This window comes from Piliocolobus tephrosceles, chromosome 5 (assembly GCF_002776525.5).
Source record: "Piliocolobus tephrosceles isolate RC106 chromosome 5, ASM277652v3, whole genome shotgun sequence".
Lineage (NCBI taxonomy): Eukaryota > Metazoa > Chordata > Mammalia > Primates > Cercopithecidae > Piliocolobus > Piliocolobus tephrosceles.
Genome location: NC_045438.1, coordinates 34,386,990 through 34,407,623, shown reverse-complemented (window position 1 = coordinate 34,407,623; position 20,634 = coordinate 34,386,990). Strand labels below are relative to the sequence as shown.

The 20,634-nt window shown below is 36.7% G+C and overlaps 1 long non-coding RNA gene across 1 annotated transcript in view; it reads right to left on the bottom strand.

The window, feature by feature from the left end:
• LOC111554921 overlaps window positions 1-1,025 on the bottom strand; it is a 50,037-nt gene extending 49,012 nt beyond the window's left edge. The window contains exon 1 of the long non-coding RNA XR_002735368.1: window positions 941-1,025. This is a non-coding gene — a long non-coding RNA (uncharacterized LOC111554921). The remainder of the gene's footprint in view (window positions 1-940) is intronic.
• Window positions 1,026-20,634: the final 19,609 nt, after the last annotated feature.

Here is a 20,634-nt window from a genome sequence, read left to right as displayed (position 1 = left end):
CTGCACGTTATGCATATGTACCCTAGAACTTAAAGTATAATAAAAAATAAAAAATAAAAAAAATAATAAAAATAAATAAAAATAAAAAAGAAAGAAAAAAATAAACACAAGATAATGTGGACGATTTTTCTGGTGCAGACACTTTACAAATATGGGTTTATTTTACTAGAAGGCAAGAAACTCTTATGCTCAATAGACCTTGGGAGAACCTCAGGCTTCTTCTGTCTTAAATCATGGTGGTGGGTAACTTCTGGAAAACAAACTGTCATTTTGCAAAACATAAGAACAAACTTTAAAAATGTATCAATCTCTTGGATTAGGGTCAGGAAAATCTCAGGTCAGACAAGTAATTTAAAGTAATTTAAAGTAATTTAAGGTAAACACAGTTGACCTTTGAACTACATAGGTCCATATTTATACGTGGATTGTTTTCCATTTCTGCCACCCCTGAGATGGCAAGACCAATCCCTTCTCTTATTGCTCCTCCTCAGCCTACCCAGTTTGAAGACGATGAGAATGAAGATCTTTATGATGAGCCACTTCTACTCAATGGAGAGTAAATATCTTTTCTCTTTCTTGTGATTTTCTTAATAACATTTTCTTTGCTCTAGCTTACTTTATTATAAGAATACAGTACCTAATCCATATAACATATAAAATATGTGTTAATAAATCATTTATATTATCAGTAGGCTTCTAGTCAACAGTAGGTTATTAGTAATTAAGTTTTGGGAGAGTCAAAACTTGTACTTGAATTTTCAACTGTGCCAGTGATCAGTACCTCTACCCTCTCTGTTGTTCAAGGGTTAACTGTAATTTGCATATCTGACACTCTTGTTGGGATTTTGTTTGTTTAGGTTGTCACATGTTCATATCTTGGAGCTAGAAAGAACAAAGCATTGTATTTCTAATGACTTGGTTGGTATTCTAGTCAAAGTACCCAACAACTGGTGTAGTCATGCCTGGTCATCAGCAGAGAGTTGGCCATGGGCAGTGGTAAGGCACAGGAGTCTGGATCTGTAATCTGTGGAAAGAAAGGGAAGACTAAACGAAGACAGAGAAGACCTTAAAATCCATGCCTTTTTCTACCTCTGATTTTGGATTCCTCTCTGATAAATACCTACCCTGTTTTTCTAAAACAGAGTAAGAGAGGGGAAAAAAAATCATGGATCACATCAGGAATTTAATTTTTAATCATCATACTTTAAATAATTATTGATCAAATCTTACCTTTTTTTGAGATCACTAGTCAGTCTAAAGGATTTCAAGCTAACATAACAATATTCCTTAATTTTGCCAGAACTACTAATTAATAGTAATAATATAAAGTTTTGGTATGGATCCAGTCTGGAAGGATTGAAGCCAAAGTGAACATCCTGTGGACTCTAGATGAACAGCTCATTTACATCTAGATGCTCTGATTGAATTTGAATAGTTGTTCTTCCATCTCAGGAGAAAAGAGCTACATTCATGTCTATGTTGGCTTATATCCAAACAAAAATAAATAAATATTAATTTTGGCATACGTATGTATTAAAATTACATATTTAAGTACTTTTCTTTGTGGGAAACACTGATTTCAAAATGTCTTGTTCTAAATAATAGTAAGAAAAATAAAACTATAAAATGATCTGTGTATGATCTTTGTACATTTTAAAATTATGTCCTCCAATATTTAATAGCACTGAAATACTCAACAGCTGCAGTGCTAATCTCAAGTTAATATTTTTATTTGGTCTTATAAATAAATGGGAAGATTTTTTTCATGCTAAAAAGTCACAGACTATTAGTATAATTTACAATTTCATGTTGTTATTTTGCTGTATATCAAAACTCATTTAATCACATAAAACTTACAACATACATGAGATGGTAGACTAGGCGACATTTTTAAAAAAGGTATTTCAAAGCTACGCAATTTCGCTTATAGTAAAAAGTTCAACTAATAAAAATACCCTAAACTTAGAAATTCATATTTCTTTTATGTAATGAGTGTAGTGATTTTATTCCTAAACTTGAGAGCAATAGCATGAAAGAAGCAAATTAGTCAATTTAATAATTCATTTACTCATTTGTCCCACCAATTGTTTTTATTGTGTGTTAATGCTGGAGATAGGTGGTAAACACAACAAATGCAATCCCTGCCTTTCAAGAGCAATCAGAGCTGCTTCAGAGATAGACAATAACCAACAAACTGTGCAATTAGAATTGTGGTAAGTGAAATTAGGCAGAAATATACAGAACTAAGGAAATTCTTGCTTCTCTGAGGAAATGACATTTCAACTCAGATCTGAAGGATGAGTAAGAGTGAGATGAAAGGAGTGGGAGGTTTATAAGCAGAGGGAAGACAACGTGAGGGAGCCTCTTAAAAGAGGGGATTGATAAGTATTCATGGATGGAATACAGTAAGGAAAGGCAGAAGTCAGAGAAGAGGTTTGTGAGGTTAGCGGGGGAGGATCACACACATCACTGTATGCCCTATTAAGGATTTTGGTCTTCATCTTAAGAGCAATGTGCTGGTAGTTATTGAGAAGTTTTAAGCAGGGAGAAACGTGATAAGATTTTGCATTTTAGAAAGTCAACCAACTGGCAACAAAGTAGAGAATGGCTTGGACTGGTTTCATAATAGATAAGACCAAGTAAGAGACTCTTCTGGAAATTCAGCCCTAAAAAAGGGAATAGTTTGATTTGGAGTGGTGGGGATATAGAATAAGATTCAATGTTGTGACATTTAGTAAACAGAATCAACAGGAATTAGAGGCTGATTAAACATGGAATGGAAAGTACAATTAAGGAAAATGAGTAAAGAATGATGTCCATGATGTCCCAGTTGCTGGGGTGTGGAATTGGTGCCATTTGCTGAGGGGAACAACACTGGAAGTGGCTCACAATTTTCTTTTTTGCATCGTTGCAGAGGGAGTAGAGACACAATTGAGAATTAAGTTTAGGCATTCTGAGTTTGATGTGCCTATGAAATGATCAAGAGGAGATGGTGAGTCAGCAATTTTAAATCCAGAACCAACAGGAGACATAAATTTGAAAGTGTTAGATAACTGAAGCCATGAGTGTAGGTGAGATTGTCTCAACAAGTTTTCTCAACACAAGTTCTACAGAATCCTAGTGGGCTGCTAAATGTCTCGAGAGCTTCCATGTGAAATACTGATTGAAGAAATATTAAACATCAGATTTTGCCCTACTGTACATAGGACAATATTTATTTAGATACATCCATTCTCAGACACTGATGCCAGATGAGGGAGGCCTTGGATATCTGTTGAGTACTATGCTACACAAAGGTGAGGAAGGTAGGAAAATGATGTCCAACTTCTCCCTCCAAGTTACCTTTCCCACCTCCCTTTATACACAGCCTACTGACAAGGAAGCAAATAAGCTCTACAGGTGTAACAGATAATCAGTGGGACCTTTTCACCCTAAAGAAGATACTTATATACACCAAGACTCATGTGATCCCTGCTGCTTGTTGTAATAAATGCTGAACGTGAATTCAGTAAGTTAAAAATAGACCATATTGTAGGTTTTGCATTTCTTGAGATTTTCTCAGTTATTGTACCTTTCTGTTTTTTGTTGTTGTTGTTGTTGTTGTTGTTGTTGTTGCTGCTGTTGTTGTTGTTATGGGTTTTTTTGTTTGTTTGTTTCAGTTTTTTGAGATGGAGTCTGGCCCTGTCACCCAGGCTGGAGTATAGTGGCATGATCTCAGCTCACTGCAACCTCCCGCTCCTGGGTTCAAGCAATTCTCCTGCCTCAGCCTCCAGAGTAGCTGGGATTACAGGCGCGTGCCACAACTCCCAGCTAATTTTTGTGTTTTTAGTAGAGACAGGGTTTCACCATGTTAGCCAGGCTGGTCTCAATAGCCTGACCTCGGGATCTGCCTGCGTCGGCCTCCCAAAGTGCTAGGATTACAGGCGTGAGCCACCATGCCCTGCTGTACCTTTCTGTTTTATATTTTATTTGCCTTTGTGTTCCACAAATATATCTGAACATTGGGTTGATGATTTCTGAAGATGAAGTATGAGATAGAAAAGAAAGATTCTAGGCTTAGGCTTCTGGACAGTTTTGATAAGGTTGGATAAGGAAATAAAATCTTTTGAGTCAATTCACTGCCCCAGTGCAGAGAGTCCAAAAGGAAGTTCACCTTTACAATGAAAGCTACTTAACAATGAGTTTTATATCCCAGTTGATCTATTCTATTGTGCACAGTCAATACCAAACAACTAAAAATGCAGCAATAACTAGCAAAATTGAAAAGACATTTAACTACAAATTACAGCCATTTAACAAATAAAGATGCTGATTATTTTAAACAATAATTTGAAACTCAAACAAAATAAATATTTTGTTTTAAAAAAAAGTCACACTCAAGGAAAAGGCTCTGAAAGCAAATTATTTTGGAGTTATCCAAAGCATGAAGTATAGCCTAGGAAAGGAAAAGTTGCATAGTTGATGAGAATTTAATAATGATAGCAGGTAAAGTCATAATTAGGAAAATGCTAGAATGAGATTCCATACAAGAAATTGAAAAAGTCACGCTCTCAACCAGCATAGTATGTTGACATATTGATGGCATGCCACATGATGGTGAAGGTATTTTGTACAATACGTTGAAAAATTATGGCTTCTTTGTCCATTTTGATGAATAAACAAATTTCACTAATAAACATCATGCTGTAGCATTTGTAAGATTTATAAATAATGTTGAAATTTAAGTGCTTTTTTTTTTCTACTGCAGAATGTTGCCCAAAACAAGTAAAGGAGAAGATACTTTTTCTCTTCATCTTTATATCTGAAAACAGAAAGTCTATTTTGCAAGAACGGCACTGGCATCTGCATTGATGGTACCCCAAGAAAATTCACCTTCACACTGACATCACAAGACACTGACTTCTTTCCAGAGAACTACTGGTGTTGAAAACTCTTAAATACAAAATGAAAAAAAAAATCTGAGTAATGCTACAAGGATGATTACTATTAAACACAGATCAGTTCACTGAAGATGGCTTGAAGATGATATGAGAATCTTTAAGGAGGCCACCTAACAAACCTTCTACATCCAGTGGGCTGGCAGAGGAAGAGTTCTCAACAGGGTGTTTGAGCTGAAAGGGAGCACTTTCAAGAAATTAGTAGGTCAGATTTTGCTAGAGGCTTTCAAGATAAGGAGTGGCTGCAGAAACTAGGCTATTTAGTGGCCATTTTCCATCACCTTATCCAGATGAACAAGTGTTTGTATGGCCCAGAAATTTTATTTTTATTTCAAATGACAGGATTCTTAAATTTAAAGAAATTGAATCTTTAGGAAAAAGCAAGCCACAGAAGGAAATTGTGAAATGTTTCAACTGCTGTTTGGGCTTGAAATTGAAGGAGGATATGAGCGTATTGAAAACCATCCAGAGAACTAAGGAGCAACACTGAGTGTACTTTTCCCTTCAATCCAAGTGTCTGACTTGGGAGGGATGCTTTCTCTAGATTTTCTCCTTACATGAGAACTTGATTTTCCGAGCAGAGGAAGAACTCTGAGCTGAAGTCTGATTATTCACTACAAATGACAATACGAATTCTGCCCCATATGAGTTCTGGGTTTCTATGAAGACAGAGTATCCTGCCATTTACAGTGAAGCAGTGAATATTTTGCTGTGGTTTTCAACTTTTTTGATTTATGAGCAACGTTTTCTTATTTAAGAAACACCAAAAACAAGGACAGAAATTGCCTGATCATCGTCGAAAATGAAGTAGTTGACTGCTTACTTCTTATATTTGACCTAGAATTGAGTATTTTTGTAGCAAAAACCGAGCACAAGTTTCAAATTACATGTGTAAATTTCATTCTTTCCTTTTGGTTCGAATAATACTTTTAAGCATATTTAGGCCTATAAAAGAGATTGGGAAACCAACATACATCTGCATAATAATTTTGTAACTTCTAGGTCTATATTTGAGCCTAATCATGTCACTCACAAAGAAAATGATTTGTTAAAGCTTTAAACCAAAGACTTTGACTTTTATATATGTCCTAAGCTGCATTTTTATTTACACTGCTTTGACTTACTATTTTAAGAGGTTTACTATTCAGCATTCACAATAAATCTTTGTGTTGTAAATAATATTAATTAAATTCAACTGACAAATTTAATTAAATCTATCAAGTTTACCTTTAAAAAAGTAAATCTCAGTTGCAGTACATTGAGCTCCATAAAGACAATGCCAGGGCAAGTGAAAACCAGATGGGCACTGGATGATTGTGGATAATTCTGTGGCTCGCTGATGAAAAATAACTAAACTTGGGCAAAGGACAGCCTGAGAAGCCAAGAGGCAAAATATCTTCACACTATTCTTTGGGAAAATTTGCTGGGAGGAGCAGAAGAAGCAGCACCCAAATGTTCAGTCAATTTCTCAGAGTTTTCTAAGAAGTGCCCAAGGCGGTGGAAGACCATGTCTGCCAAGAAGAAAGAAAAATTTGAAGACACAGCAAAGGTAGACAATGCTCATTACAAAAGAGAAATGAAACCCATGTCCCTCCTAAAGAAGAAAGAAAAAAGAAGTTCAAAGATGCCAATGCACCCAAGAGGCCTCCTTCGGCCTCATTCTTTTCTGAGTATCGCCCAAAAATTGAAAGAGAACATCCCAGCCTATCCATTTTTGCAAAGAAACTGGGAGAGACATGGAATGACACTGCTGCAGATGACAGGCAGCCTCATAAAAAGAAAGGTGCAAAGCTGAAGGAAAAATACCAAAAGAATATTGCTGCACACTGAGCTAAAGGAAAGACTGATGTAGCCAAAAAAAAAAGGTGGGGTTGGGGGGTAATAAGAACAAGAAGGAAGACGAGGAAGATGAAGATGAGGAGGAGGAAAAAGATGAAGAAGATGAAGATGAAGAAGAGGAAGAAGAAGGAGGAGGAAGAAGAGAAGGAGGAGGAGGAGATAACGACAATGTTAATAAGTTGGGTCTAGTGCGGTGTTTTTCTTGTCTTACAAGCATTTAACTCCCCTGTACATAACTGACTCTTTTTAAAGAAACAAATTGAAATGTAAGGCTGTATAAAATTTGTTTTTAAATTGTACAGTGTCTTTTTTTGTATCGTTAACGCACTACCCAATGTGTCTTTAGATAGCCCTGTCCAGGTAGTATTTTCAATAGCCACTAACCTTACTTGGCACAGTATGGGGGTTGTAAATTGGCATGGAAATTTAAACAGGTTCTTATTGGTGCACTGCACAAATTAGTTATATGTGGAGATGGGAGTTCTTTCATTTTTAATTGTCTCTGATGCATTTTATGTAAAATAATTGCTGTTTTGATAAGGAGCAACACCGAGTGTACTTTTCCCTTCAATCCAAGTGTCTGACTTGGGAGAGATTTTACAATTATACAACTCTATAATTGTAAAAAAAAAAAAAAACAGAGTTGCAGCCATGTTGTTGACATTTTGAATGCTTCTAAGTAAATACAATTTAAAAATTATTTTGGCTTGAGCCAGTTATTTATGAACAGAAATGTATTATGTTAACGCATGAGTTTTAAGAATTAATGAAAATAAAGGAATTACATTTTTAAAAGACAAGCTAAGCTTATTGCCTTTCTTTTTTCAAGAAAGGTTAGCTAAAAAGTCATCTTTACTTGTACATAGGGAAAAAGCACTCTTGCCATTCACCGTGTACCACATACCATACCGTGTTAGCATTTTTTATAGTAGAATTTATGGATTTGGGGGATTTTTTGGTAGTTTTTTGTTTGTTTGTTTGTTTTTTTGATGGATTCTTGCTCTGTCACCCAGACTGGAGTGTGGTGGCACAGTCATAGCTCACTGCAGCCCCCAAATTCCTGGGCTTAAGTGATCCTCTGCCTTAGCCTCCTGAGTAGTCGGGACTGCAAGCAAGTTCTACCATATCTGGCTAATTTTTTTCTCTTTTGTAGAGACAAGTTCTCACTATGTTGACCAGGCTGGTTTTCAACTCCTGGCCTCAAATGATCCTCCTTTCTCAGCCTCCTAAAGTGTTGGGATTACACACTAATTACATAGTAGACATTTGTAATAAGAATTTTAAGTCTACTTGGATAAGGTTTAAACAATCCAGAAGAAATTTTAGTTAAAAAAAAAAAAGATAAACAAAAGTTTGCCCTACTCATACTATTGACTTACATTCAAGTTGATATCCTTAGTGGGAGGAGAACCACACAAAATGAGTGGGCTGATAATATTAGCCAAAATAAACATATCCATAGAAAACTATCATTCTATCTCCAAAAGAGTATTAATAGTATTTTTAGTTTATTATGTCTGCAACTTACTGATCACACTGATATACTTGAAATTATAGCAATAATTTTTTGTCAAGGAATTTTTTTTTTTTTTTTTTTTTTTTTTTTTTTTTGAGGCAGAGTCTTGCTCTGTTGCCCACGCTGGAGTGCAGTGGCACCATCTCGGCTCACTGCAAGTTCCACCTCCTGAGTTCACGCCATTCTCCTGCCTCAGCCTCCTGAGTAGCTAGGACTACAGGTGCCTGCCACCACGCCCGGCTAATTTTTTGTATTTTTAGTGAAGACGGAGTTTCACCGTGTTAGCCAGGATGGTCTTGATCTCCTGACCTCGTGATCCGCCCACCTCAGCCTCCCAAAGTGCTGGGATTACAGGCGTGAGCCAATGCGCCCGGCCTTGTCAAGGATTTTTTAAGACCCAAAAACTACTGAGAAATCTTGGTCTAAGGAGAAGAAAAGAGAGCCGAAGACTGAAACTTGAAGAAGTCTAGCGTTTCAGATCAGATGGAGGAGCACTGGTAAACGAATAAGGAGAAGGAGCAACTGAAGAGGCAGTAGAAAATCCAAAAGGATCTAGTATCATGGAAACCAAGTCAGTAGAGGATCTACTGGAGTGGCATGGTCAGCTTTGTTGTGCTTTGAAAAGAGGGTAAGTGATAAGAAACTTAAAGTTTGTTGAATTTAGCTACAGGGAGATGATTGATAACTTTGGTTTAGCCCTTTCAGAGGAAGATTAATTAATGAATGAGAGCTAAGCAAATGGAGCTGTTGAGTAAAGACAAGTGTTGCCTTGCTGTGCTGCTGCTTATGCACAGGTAAAGACAGAGAGGATTAGGGTGGTAACAGGAGGGGAAAATAGGATAAAGAGATGTTTGTAAATTAAAAGACTTCTATATGTTTAAACGTTGATGAGGAAAATCCAGTAGAAAGAGAGGAGAAGATATAGAAGAGAAGGAGGGTAATAAAAACAGGATAAGAAAGAAATGGGCTTCTGATGTTGGTGAGAGGAGTGGCGCAATGGCAAGGAGTGGTGCAATGGCAAAGAGTGTCACTTCCACAATGGGAGGAGGAAACAGTGGGTACAGAGGCAGGTAGGCTTGTAGTGAGGAAGGTACTTTAAGTTTAGCCTGCTCGGAATCCCATCATTTTAGTTGTTAATTCTGTGCTCTCTCCATTACATTACAATTCCTTGAATGTAAACTAAAACAAGAGGGTTTAAAATGACAGCATTTTGCATATTCATCTCTTCTTGCTTTCCTTTTGTATGTCCTTCCACTACCTTGCCTGTGCTCCCCTTTCCCCCATGGGACCAAGAACAAGGAGGTCTCTTAAGTTTATTGAGTAGAGTCAATAATTCAAAACCCTTTGTGGTCTTGTATAATCGTGAACATTTTTGCCAGGAATCATACCATAATTGGGCTTTGAATAAGAACAGAGTCCATATGCCACTACTCTTTTCAGGCATTAAATCAAACAGAACTGGGGAAAAAACTCTGAATTCAAGCACACAACATGTCACCCCTCCTACATCATGTCAGTGTATATTGTGAATGCTATGAAATTTAGGAGGTTTCTGGTAAGGAAAAGTATGTGTGCTTTTGAAAGAGAGTAGGTAGAAATATGGGAAGTTAAACATTAATTAATTCTTCCAAGCAGGAACAAAACTGGGCTACTGTTCAACTTCTCACTTCAGTTTTGATTCCAAATTAGCTTTAAAAATCACAACAAAGTGGAAAAATAAGTAATTCTTGATGATATGGCACAAGGATGAAGAAATCATTTATTACTTTGGATGCTTCATACAGAAAACAAACTCTTCTAAATGAAACCTTGCATCAGGGAAATAATTTCATTATACTGAAATATTTTCATTGTATATTTCATTATACAGAAATATTTCTGACCTATAGAATTTTAGATTTCCATGGGCACAAAATTTTTAATTAAGTATAAAAATTTTTAGAGGCATTCTTTTTTTATACACCTAAAACCTTATATTATATTGAAAGCGCTTTAAAGGGGAACTTGTTTTTGAATAAGTTTAACTATATCAAATTTCTGACTTTTGAGCTAAAAAGGATAGAATATCCACGGTGGCATGGGGTTCAATTTAATACTAGAACCATGTGGCACATGATAGGCACCTGATAAATTATTTTAAAATGAACAAATAAACCTGAGAACTCAGGCATGTATTCTAGTCTATCTGGAAAATGCATTCTAGAAAAGGACATCAATAGCAAGCCAACTTCAGACATTCGACAAAACAGCACATGGTTGCAAATTAACTACTATACAAACACAAAAACTTGTCATTATCAAATGAGTTCTTGACAGTTTCTGATAGTGTCAACAAAACTCAACTGCGGAGAGTCTAAAATTTACTCAGTTGGTATTCTAGAAATGCCAGCCTTGTAGAGGTCAATGAAACATTAGCCAAAGGGGGAAACAAATCCACGCTGAAGGACGTAGGTCCAATTACTGAAAGTAACTTTTTTTCCCAATTTCATTTTCATTTATTAGGAAAACACGAGAAAAAGTTCATAAACTCTGAAAATAAACAAAATACAACTTTTTGCAATTGTGTCGAATTTAAACTTGAATGTTATCATAAACCTGGAAATGTTTAGGTTGAGCACACTTAATACAAGTTGCAATTTTCAAGTAATTTTGGAATTCAGACATTAAGACTAGTGGCCAATCTAAATTTCAGAGCATTACAATGCCTACAAACACACACAGCCCACTCCTTATCATAACCTCCGATTTTATTTTTTATAGCACTTATCATTGAAAACAAATATTTATTTAATAAATAGGTGAAACTATTCATTTTGTAATTATATATTGAGCCCCTATCCTGTAAAAACAATTATATTTTGTTTCTTAGTCATAAATTTTTTTAACAGATGATAGCTCTAATTCAGGATGCAGGAAATCTTCTTTTTCTTTTTATCTCACTAATGAAAACATAAACTGTTCTATGTGATAAAAGTCAGTTACATTAGTCATGTATTTTAATAAAGCCATCATAAATTACTAACTTTTAATAAAAAATTTTAAAAAGCCATGTATGCCCATTTTTGCAAGCAATTCAATAATAAACACAGCTGTTGCGCTGAGATGCCTCAGTAACTGCTCTGATTAGTCATTTTTGAATCTGTGCTCCCGTAAAATATTTCTGGCACTGTGTGCTAAACATTGTACGTGGCACATCTCACTGAATTCTCACAAAAATCCTTTGTGATAGGAGTTAATGTTGTCACCATTCCTTTACATAAGGAAACTGAATCTCAGAAAGATTAAGTAACTCTCCCAGGGTGACATGACTAGCAGGAAATAAAACTGTAATTCATATCCACACCTCATCCAAATCCCTTGCCTTTAATTTCTATGCTCTATGGTCTCTCACTTGGGAATAAGAACTTCTTCCTTTTTCAAACACTTAATATTGTCTCACCATCACAAGAAGTCACCAGCATCAGGAGAGGTGGCAGGCCATCTTAGGGAGGCCACAGAAACTATGGTCCTCTTCCCATGCCCTACAAGAGACACACATTTAAATAATTTAAATATCGAAGGCTCACTCTACTTCTTAAAATATGCAGCTTTAAACCGTGTTTAAGAACTTCAAAAGTATACCCAAGTTCACAGCCCCCATTTACTATTTATTCTTTCTGCTTCAGAGCCATCATCGACAGCAATTCCCTTTCAATGGAATGATTACACCCTTCCCTTCACTCAAAGCATAACTTTATGCTTTTTCTCTTGGAATCTCTTCAAGACTCTCCTTCTCAATGAAGTGATTCCTGAATGACCTTAACTGACCCCAGGGCAAAAAAAAAAAATGTTTGCTTATTTCCACCAAAGGCACCCCATGCTCCGGAAGAGCTGGGTGTATCTTTGTTTCTCTCCCCTGCATAAGTCAGTATCAGTCCTGTCTACCTTATTACACTGGTGCCCCAAAAGGAAAGATTCTACAGTGAGTGTGTTCTCAGTAGTTATGACTTAAATCCAGACTAAAATGCTACAGATGATTGTGTCATTCTGCTGAAAAGCAAAGTTCTGTTCACAAGGTCACCAAATCCTTTCCCGCTTTAGGTGTTTGCTATTACTGGCTGCCCCGCAGTCCTATTACTGGCTGCCCCGCAGTCCTTCCTCCCAGACCAGGAAGCACATGCTGTTTCCTATCCCTCCTGCTACTTTGCAGGAAATGCTTGGCTTTGAGTAATCAGGGATGCATTGGCTGGAAATGCTAGTGGTGGAGACAGAGGGGAGGCTGACACCAAATCCAGACAGTGTAAGGATTTTTCCCTAGCCAGGTGTTTGACTTTCTACACTTCCTCCTGCTGTTCTGCCTCTAAGTGCTCTCTACACATAAATAGTCATCTAGTCCAGTTAGATGTGAAGTCTAAATACTAATATCACTAGTAAAATACCCTGAATCATCATATTAAAATGATTTTTTGGTCCCAAATGCTGTTTACAATTTCATTCAAAATTGTTACTATCCACCTAAATCAGGAGGCATTTTGGAACTATCAAACAGCAAGAGTGTTGCCATGATTCTGTTAGGAAAAACAACATACAATTCCAACTCACTTTAATTCTATATCCACCAACAGTAAACAAACTATTCACAGGAAGAAAACAAATTGATTTTGAGTCACAGAGGAAAGAGTAAGATAAAATTGCTAATATTTATTGTGTGTTTATTACTAGGTCAGTTCAGATTCTCCAAGAAGCAGGCACCAAGACAGAATGAGATGTGAAAGAAATACACTCAGAGAAATGCTCTTGAAGGATAAAGACACCAAGGAGCAAGAGGAACTCTAAAAGCCTCCAGATCATGTTGCTGTTTTCAATAGTTCTTTATTTAGAACTCAATGAAATTGCCTAAGTTTTAACAATTATAATATTTTATTTCTGATTAATCAGAAAATAGTTTGCCGTAAAAATCAGTCATTTCTGATATTAGCACATAAATTTGTTTCTATTGTAATTTCAAAACTAATGTCAAGACTGAGCAAATCATAGGATGGAAGCAACTGTGAGTGCCTGGGACCCTCAAGATCATCAAATTCAGCTTTCCCCACAGAGATGGTCTTTCAACTTTTGCCTGAACATTATCCTTGTGAGGGAAATCATTGCATCGCAAAGTCATCCAGTTTATTACTGGAACGCTGCAATTATTTGAAGGTTTGTCTTTTTATTTCTTTTTATGTAGCCTTTAGGGAAAATCTTCCTATAGCCTTCCACCTAGAGCTATGAGAGGGGATACTGGAAGAAAGTTATTGGGAGCCCCCTTCTCTGACCTGAGCTAATGAGCCCTAGTTCATCTCATGATTTCTTCTATAAAACTGTTTCTGGAATAATAACCACCTCAGTCAACCTCCTCTAGATCACCTATAAATTTTTTAATATCCTTCAAAATATATGGCAACCATAACTTGATTGTCCAGCCAAATGAAGCGACTACACTGAATACAGTAGGATAATCTAGTCTCTGTATTTCTCCTAATGAATTAGATTTTTGGCATCATGTGCCACAGCATTGCTTCATATGAATTGGTACTTAAAAGAAAACTTGACACCATAGAGCTATAAAATTAAATCCAGGAAGAACCTCAAAGACAATCTTCTTCCAACATCCTCTTTCTCAGATAAGGAAATTAAGATTTTAAAAGATCTTGTGCCAAAAGTCAAACAGTTAACTTGTGGCAATTGAGATTAAATTTTAAAACTCCTAATGCAATGTTTTGTTTTGTTTTATTTTCCTACAAAGTGTGATTGAGCTTGTTCTCCCTACCCATCATCCACTTGTTTCTTAAGCTAAGTGCAAAATTTTACATTTATTCTTTTGTATATGCAATTTAGACTTTGTGAGCTCTCTGAATCACCAGCCATAGGAGTCTGTTTAATGATTAGGTAAAGAGAATTTGAAAGTGGGCTAGTAAAATACCCTGAATCATCATTTTAAAATGATTTTCTGGTCCCAAATGCTGTTTAGTCTCACTTTTTTCCCAAGGGCAGCCCCTGTGTTCTGCTCTGTCTGGGCCCATTCTTTTGCATTGCCTACTTTCTTGATCTTGATAGCAAAACATCTGGATCTATTGGATAACACTGCTCACCAACACTGATCATCTTTGTCTTTACCCAAGGCCAGTGTGCCACCTTATAACGGACTTTGCACTGGAAACAATGACTTGCATCCTACTTGAGAGGTTGAAGTGGTAAGATCATTTGAGCCCAGGGGTTCAAGACTGCAGTGAGCTAAACTCATTCCACTGCACTCCAGCCTGGGTGACAGAGTGAGATCCCTTATAACAATAATAAATAAATAATAAAGGAGTTTGCTTCTGTTGATCTCTGAGTCTTTAAATGATTCCCACCTACTCATTCTCCTTAGTTGAGACCTTAGCAAGTGTTCTGACTAAACAGCTTATCCTAGCAATGGTTGATCATGTCATTTTACTAGCTCACTTTACCTCCCCAGAGGGCAGATCCTCGTTCCCAAATAGGTTTTGGTGCCATTAATTCATAGGTTTATCTCCACCTATTCATGTCCATCTACATTTACTCAATTATTTTTAGCATGTCTGCTATGTGTAAAGCACATATGAGCTTTCACTTTTTCATTTGGTGGCTTGTTTTGGCTCTTTAAACTTATAGTTAAAGCCTACTGATTTCTTCCCAGGTTTGAGTATTTCACCCTATTGTTAAAGTCTACCAATTTTTTCTAGTTAATGTACAAATGCATTTTAAGTCAAAGGAAACCAATACTCTGAAGCCAAGTGTAGCATGTATACATCTTAAATATGTAAATGAGAAATATTTTGCCTTTAACTGGCAGGTATGGATTTATTGGTTTGCTAAGAATTTAATAGTACTCTTGCTGTAGTTATTTGCTGTAAGATACTCACTGGAACCACAATTTAATAACATGGCCTACACAGCCAGTATATTAAGTTGCTGTTGTAGAGGACTCAGTCATTAACTCAGTAATTTCATTTTAGCTTATCTGTGTTGGTGGTGGTGGTGTTATTTTACTTCTGTTCCTCCTTATATTCCTGGCCCCCACCAAAGATAACATGGAGATTAAGGGATTCCATATTCTATGCTAACTATGGTCAGGAAGAAAAAAGAAAACTATCTAGAGACACTCCTTCTCTCGATAGCTTCTGTTCCCTACCTGCCTATTGAGGCTTAGCAGGAGACAATGCCTTGAAGGACGACTACGTCATTTAAAGACCGCCATTACTTCCTGGTAACAAAATGAAACATGGCAAGTTACAATTTTATTAATACGAGCTTTATTTTTCTTTCTCTCAATTATCCACATATCCATCTATTTATCTGAAAGCAAACAAGCAAACATATTTCAGAAGCCCCTCCTACGAGCTCAGCAGTTTGATCTAGTTAATTCAAGGGAACATTAGGGTGAGAAAATCTTCGAATGCTCTGAAATTTAACATGAATTCACATGAGAAGGTATGAGAGTTTTATACTTGGTTTCAGAAAAAAGAGATCCCTATGAAAACTTTGAATTGTTGGAGGACGATATAGTAATCCCAGCTCAATTCACTCTGCATTTGGTTGACATTGACTAGTATACCCTGATATATCCTAATACACCTACTGTAAATTCCTTATCTTGACTTAGCTGATCCTCTAGATAGAAGCTTTGCTGCCCCCACACTGGTGCTCCCCAGGAATCATGAAAACCAGTTCTAAAAGTTTAGGGGAAGTCACTCAAACATACCAAACACGGGAATTATAGAGGCACATGCCACTGGACTACTTCTGAAATTAGTAATCTGATTAATTATTTACTCCTTACAACAACTCAAGGCAGTCTAATACAGAGTAAAGAGCTAATCTACCTACATCCAAATCCTGTCTCTGATACTTACAAGTTGTGTAACCATGTACAGTTTTCTTAACATTTTTTGTCTCAGTTTACCTATAAAACAAAGATGTTAACAGTACTTATCAAGAAGGTTAAATAAATTAATACATGTAGAAAACTTAAATAGTGTGTAGTAAGTGTTATAAGTGTTAGGTATTATTTTCCTAATCTCAACCTTGTAATAATAAAATCTCAATCTTCTAATAATAAAAAGGATAACATAAACATATTCCATTATGTTTAAACTCCATACCATGTGAATCTTTAGTAGTAATTCTAATTGTCTTAGTCTGTTTTATGCTGCTCTAACAAAACACCTAAGACTGGGTAATTTATAAAGAAAGAAATATATTTGGCTCACGAATGTATTTGGCTCAGGCCAGGAAGTCCAAGATCAAGGGGCTGTATCTTGTGAGGGCCCTCTTGCTGTGTAATCCCATAGCAGAAGACAGGAGGGCAAAAGAGCATGACAGAGTGGGAAGAAGGGGACCAAATTTATCCGTGTATCAGGAACTCACTCCTGTGACAACTAATTCACTCCTGTTCTAATGGCAGTAATCCATTCATGAGACCAGAGCCCTTATAAACTAATCATTTCTTAAAAGTCCCACCTCTCAAACCTATGGCATTGAGAATTAAGCTTCCAGCACATGAACTTTGGAGGACACATTCAAACCATAGCACTGGTATACTGTCCACAGGCCTTTGTTTACAATTCTTTGACATATCTGACCCCAGACCATACACACTGTGACAAACCAAAAGATTTTCTTCTGTTGGTGAAACTCTGTCATCAGGCCAGTGAAGGCATGAAATGACTGAAGTAGCCGTTACATGACTATGATATTTATTATTATATGTAAACAATGAAGTATATAAATGTCTCTTTTTCAGGGTTCAAAACTAACTTCGGTGCTAAATGGAGAACTGAGGTAATCATACAAGCTTGGCAGATGAGTGTAGGGCAAACAAGAGAGGTAAAAACATGGTTTGAATTAGTCTATGAATTGTTTCTATATCTTCTCTCATTTGAGTATGATTAAATAAACATTTACATATTCACAATAGCAATTAGAAGAAAACATTTTAAACATGTTGGATTAAATTAAAAAATCTAAAAGCATACAAACCACCATTCCAACCACTACCTTGAACCTACAAGTACTATTTCATCCTTCAGGATCCCAAGCAATACATAAATTTAAAGCAGAGAGCTCACAAGAACCTCAGTAGAAAGGAAACAGCTGGTTAGCAGCTGCATAGTGATACTATATGCCAGTTTTCAATGAAAAATAACACGTTTGATTAGAGCCTATAAGCTAAACCTCTTATTCCTGGTTATTTCTTGGCTAAACAAGGTTCTCTCTTGTTTTATTCCCTTCACGTTTGGGCCCCATCCTGCAGCCCTAGATTAAAGGCAAAGAAGAAGCATGGATTTCAGTCACATTCTCTGCTTTCTAAATCCAAATTCAAAACTATTATTCATTCAAAGTAAATATGCATAGCATATCATGAGAGAGAACATTTTGTTCAAGGAGACCCAAAGAAAGCATGTTAATTATAACTTGTATTCACGTAACACCTAACTTAGGAGGAGTTCAAAGCAAATGCACGTGTGGAAAAGGTCAAACCCACCAGCTAAACAGGAAAGCCATGGAGCTTCTTTTCCATTCCATGTCATCCATATAAGGCGGGGTTTCCTTTTATGTCTAAGTTTAGACATCATCAGAAAAGTCAAACCACAAGAGAATGATGAAAATTGTGCTAAAATGTGGTTGATGTTTATGTCTTCTGTGCCAACACAACCCTTTGGTGGAAAGTCTGAATCAGCTTCTCTGAGAACTTACTTATGATACATAATTAGAACCTTTTATTCCTAAAAAAAAAAAAAATTATCACTCGATAAAACTGAGCATATAGTTTGTATAACCAGCATACAAGATTATAGCACTATGGGAGTTCAGAATATAAATGAAACATTGGTTCTGTGGTGGGAGAGGTCAATTATATCCACAGGTTGAAGGCAGCTGTTATTCAATAGGCAGAAATAAGGAAAAAAAATGGGACCTACACACAAGGAGGATAAAATGACATAAAACAAGACAATGAAGAGAAAAAAGTGAGGGATATAAAGGGAGTGGTTAGTGGCCCCATACGTCTAAAGATGGGTTAGGGTTAGAAAATTTATGACATGGAGAGTATTGTATAGGGCTTAAAAGTGACAGTGTGAATCCCAGCTCTACCACATGGTACTCTTGTGACCTTGAATAAGTTACACAAACTCTTTAAGCCTTCGTTTCCTCTTCATTAAAATGGAGTTAATAATATTACATAGTTCATATGGTTTCCATGAAGATTAAGTGAGATAATCCCTGTGATAATCACAAAGGGAGAAAGTTTATGTTCTATTATTCAACTTTGTATGTTTGGAAGTAAGCACATTGCTTGATATATGGTAAGTGCTCAATAAATGTTACCTTCCATGATGATTAAGAATTTTAAGATAAGACAAGAAAGATCCAGAGCAACAAGACTTTGGACTATCACATTAAGGAACTTAGATTGTATATAATGATAAATGGAGAGACAATAGTAAAGTTTGTGATCAGAACATTGCTTAAATTACTCTAGAAAATAAATTGTAAGGAGACTAGAGTTAAGACTACCATGGAGGAAGTTAAAGAGAGTCCAAGCGAGATGGGTGACTGTGTGTCTGGAAAGAGGAGAGACAGAAGTATCTTGGAGGAAGCTTAGGCGCAACCCACAAGAAAGCCATAGAATATTTTCTTTAGCCAGATGAGGTGGTGGGCGTCTGTAGTCCCAGCAACTTGGGAGGCTGAGGCAGGAGAACGGTGTGAACCCGGGAGGCGGAGGTTACAGTGAGCAGAGATTGCACCACTGCACTCCAGCCTGGGCAACAGAGCGAGACTCCAACTCTACAAAAAGAAAAAGAAGAAAAAAGAAAGCCATAGAATATTTTCTACATCTTCATAAAAACAAAAGGACTGAATTCAAAAATGACTTAAGCTCAACATTAGACTGATGATTGAGACAATAAAACAAACTCTAAGACTCGAATATCCTGAAGATATAAATTTCAGGTAAATTAGACATACTTTCATCTTAACGAAGAAAAATTCAGGGAAACAGACTATTTCTATGACTTAGACCTCAATCAAAGTCCCAAGGGAGATATTTATTTAATAAAATAGTTAGGAGTGCTGACTGGGTAGCCAAACTGCCCGAGTTCAATGTCAACACCGCTACTTTCTACTTGTATAGCAAGCTACTCAACCACTCCATACCTGTCTGCTCCTCTATACAATACTCACCCCTGCTGGTATCTAGTTAATAACAGTATTTATTTTTAAAGGTTTCTGTGAGGATTAATGATTTAATGCACTTTAAACACTTAGGACTGCGCCAGCTACATAATTAACCATTGATAAATGTTAGCTACCTTTTTTTTTTGGTGAGATGGAGTCTCACTCTGTCACCCAGGCTGGAGTGCAGTGGTGCGATCTCAGCTCACTGCAATGTCCACTTCCCAAGTTCAAGCAATTCTCCTGCCTCACATTCCCAAGTAGCTGGGACTACAGATGCGTGCCACCGTGCCCGGCTAATTTTTTGTATCTTTTTTTTTTAGTAGAGAAGGGTTTCACCATGTTAGGCAGGATGGTCTTGATCTCCTGACCTTGTGATCTGCCCACCTCAGCCTCCCAAAATGCTAGGATTACAGGCGTGAGCCACCATGCCCTGCCAAATGTTAGCTATCTTAATTCCTGTGCTATTTCTATTTGCTTTGGTCCAAGATTTACTGGTGGCATGTGGATCAATCCCAAATGCTATGCCACTTTCCCTGTGATTCATGATGATGACCCATACCCCATGATATACCACTGCCCCTAATAAAACGAATTCATTTTTCACTTCCCCAACCTCCCACATACCGAAGATACAAGGTTTGACAATTTTGCATATAGTTTGAAATATTACTCTTCCTTGTATGCATCGTGCATGTTCACATCATAAAGCGGAATGGCTCTAAAAACCAAGTATTATGGCTTCAGATGACCAATAACAGATGTTAAAATAAATTCCTGATTTAGTTTAAAAACTCTCAAATGCTTTCAATATTTGTATGATTTTTAAAAGAGACATTTTTCAAATATGAGTTACAAAAACAAAATCCATATTCAAAGTACATTCTGCATAGGGATTTAAAAGAAAATTAGCCGGACATGGTGGCTCAAGCCTGTAATTCCAGCACTTTGGGAGGCCGAGATGAGAGGATCACTTGGGGCCAGGAATTTGAGACTGGCCTGGGCAATATAGTGAGACCTTGTCCCTACAAAAAAAAAAAAAAAAAAAAAGTTAATTAGCTGAGTACAGTGGTGCATCTGTAGTCCCAGCTACTTGGGAGGCTGAAGTGGGACGATCACTTGAGTCTGTGA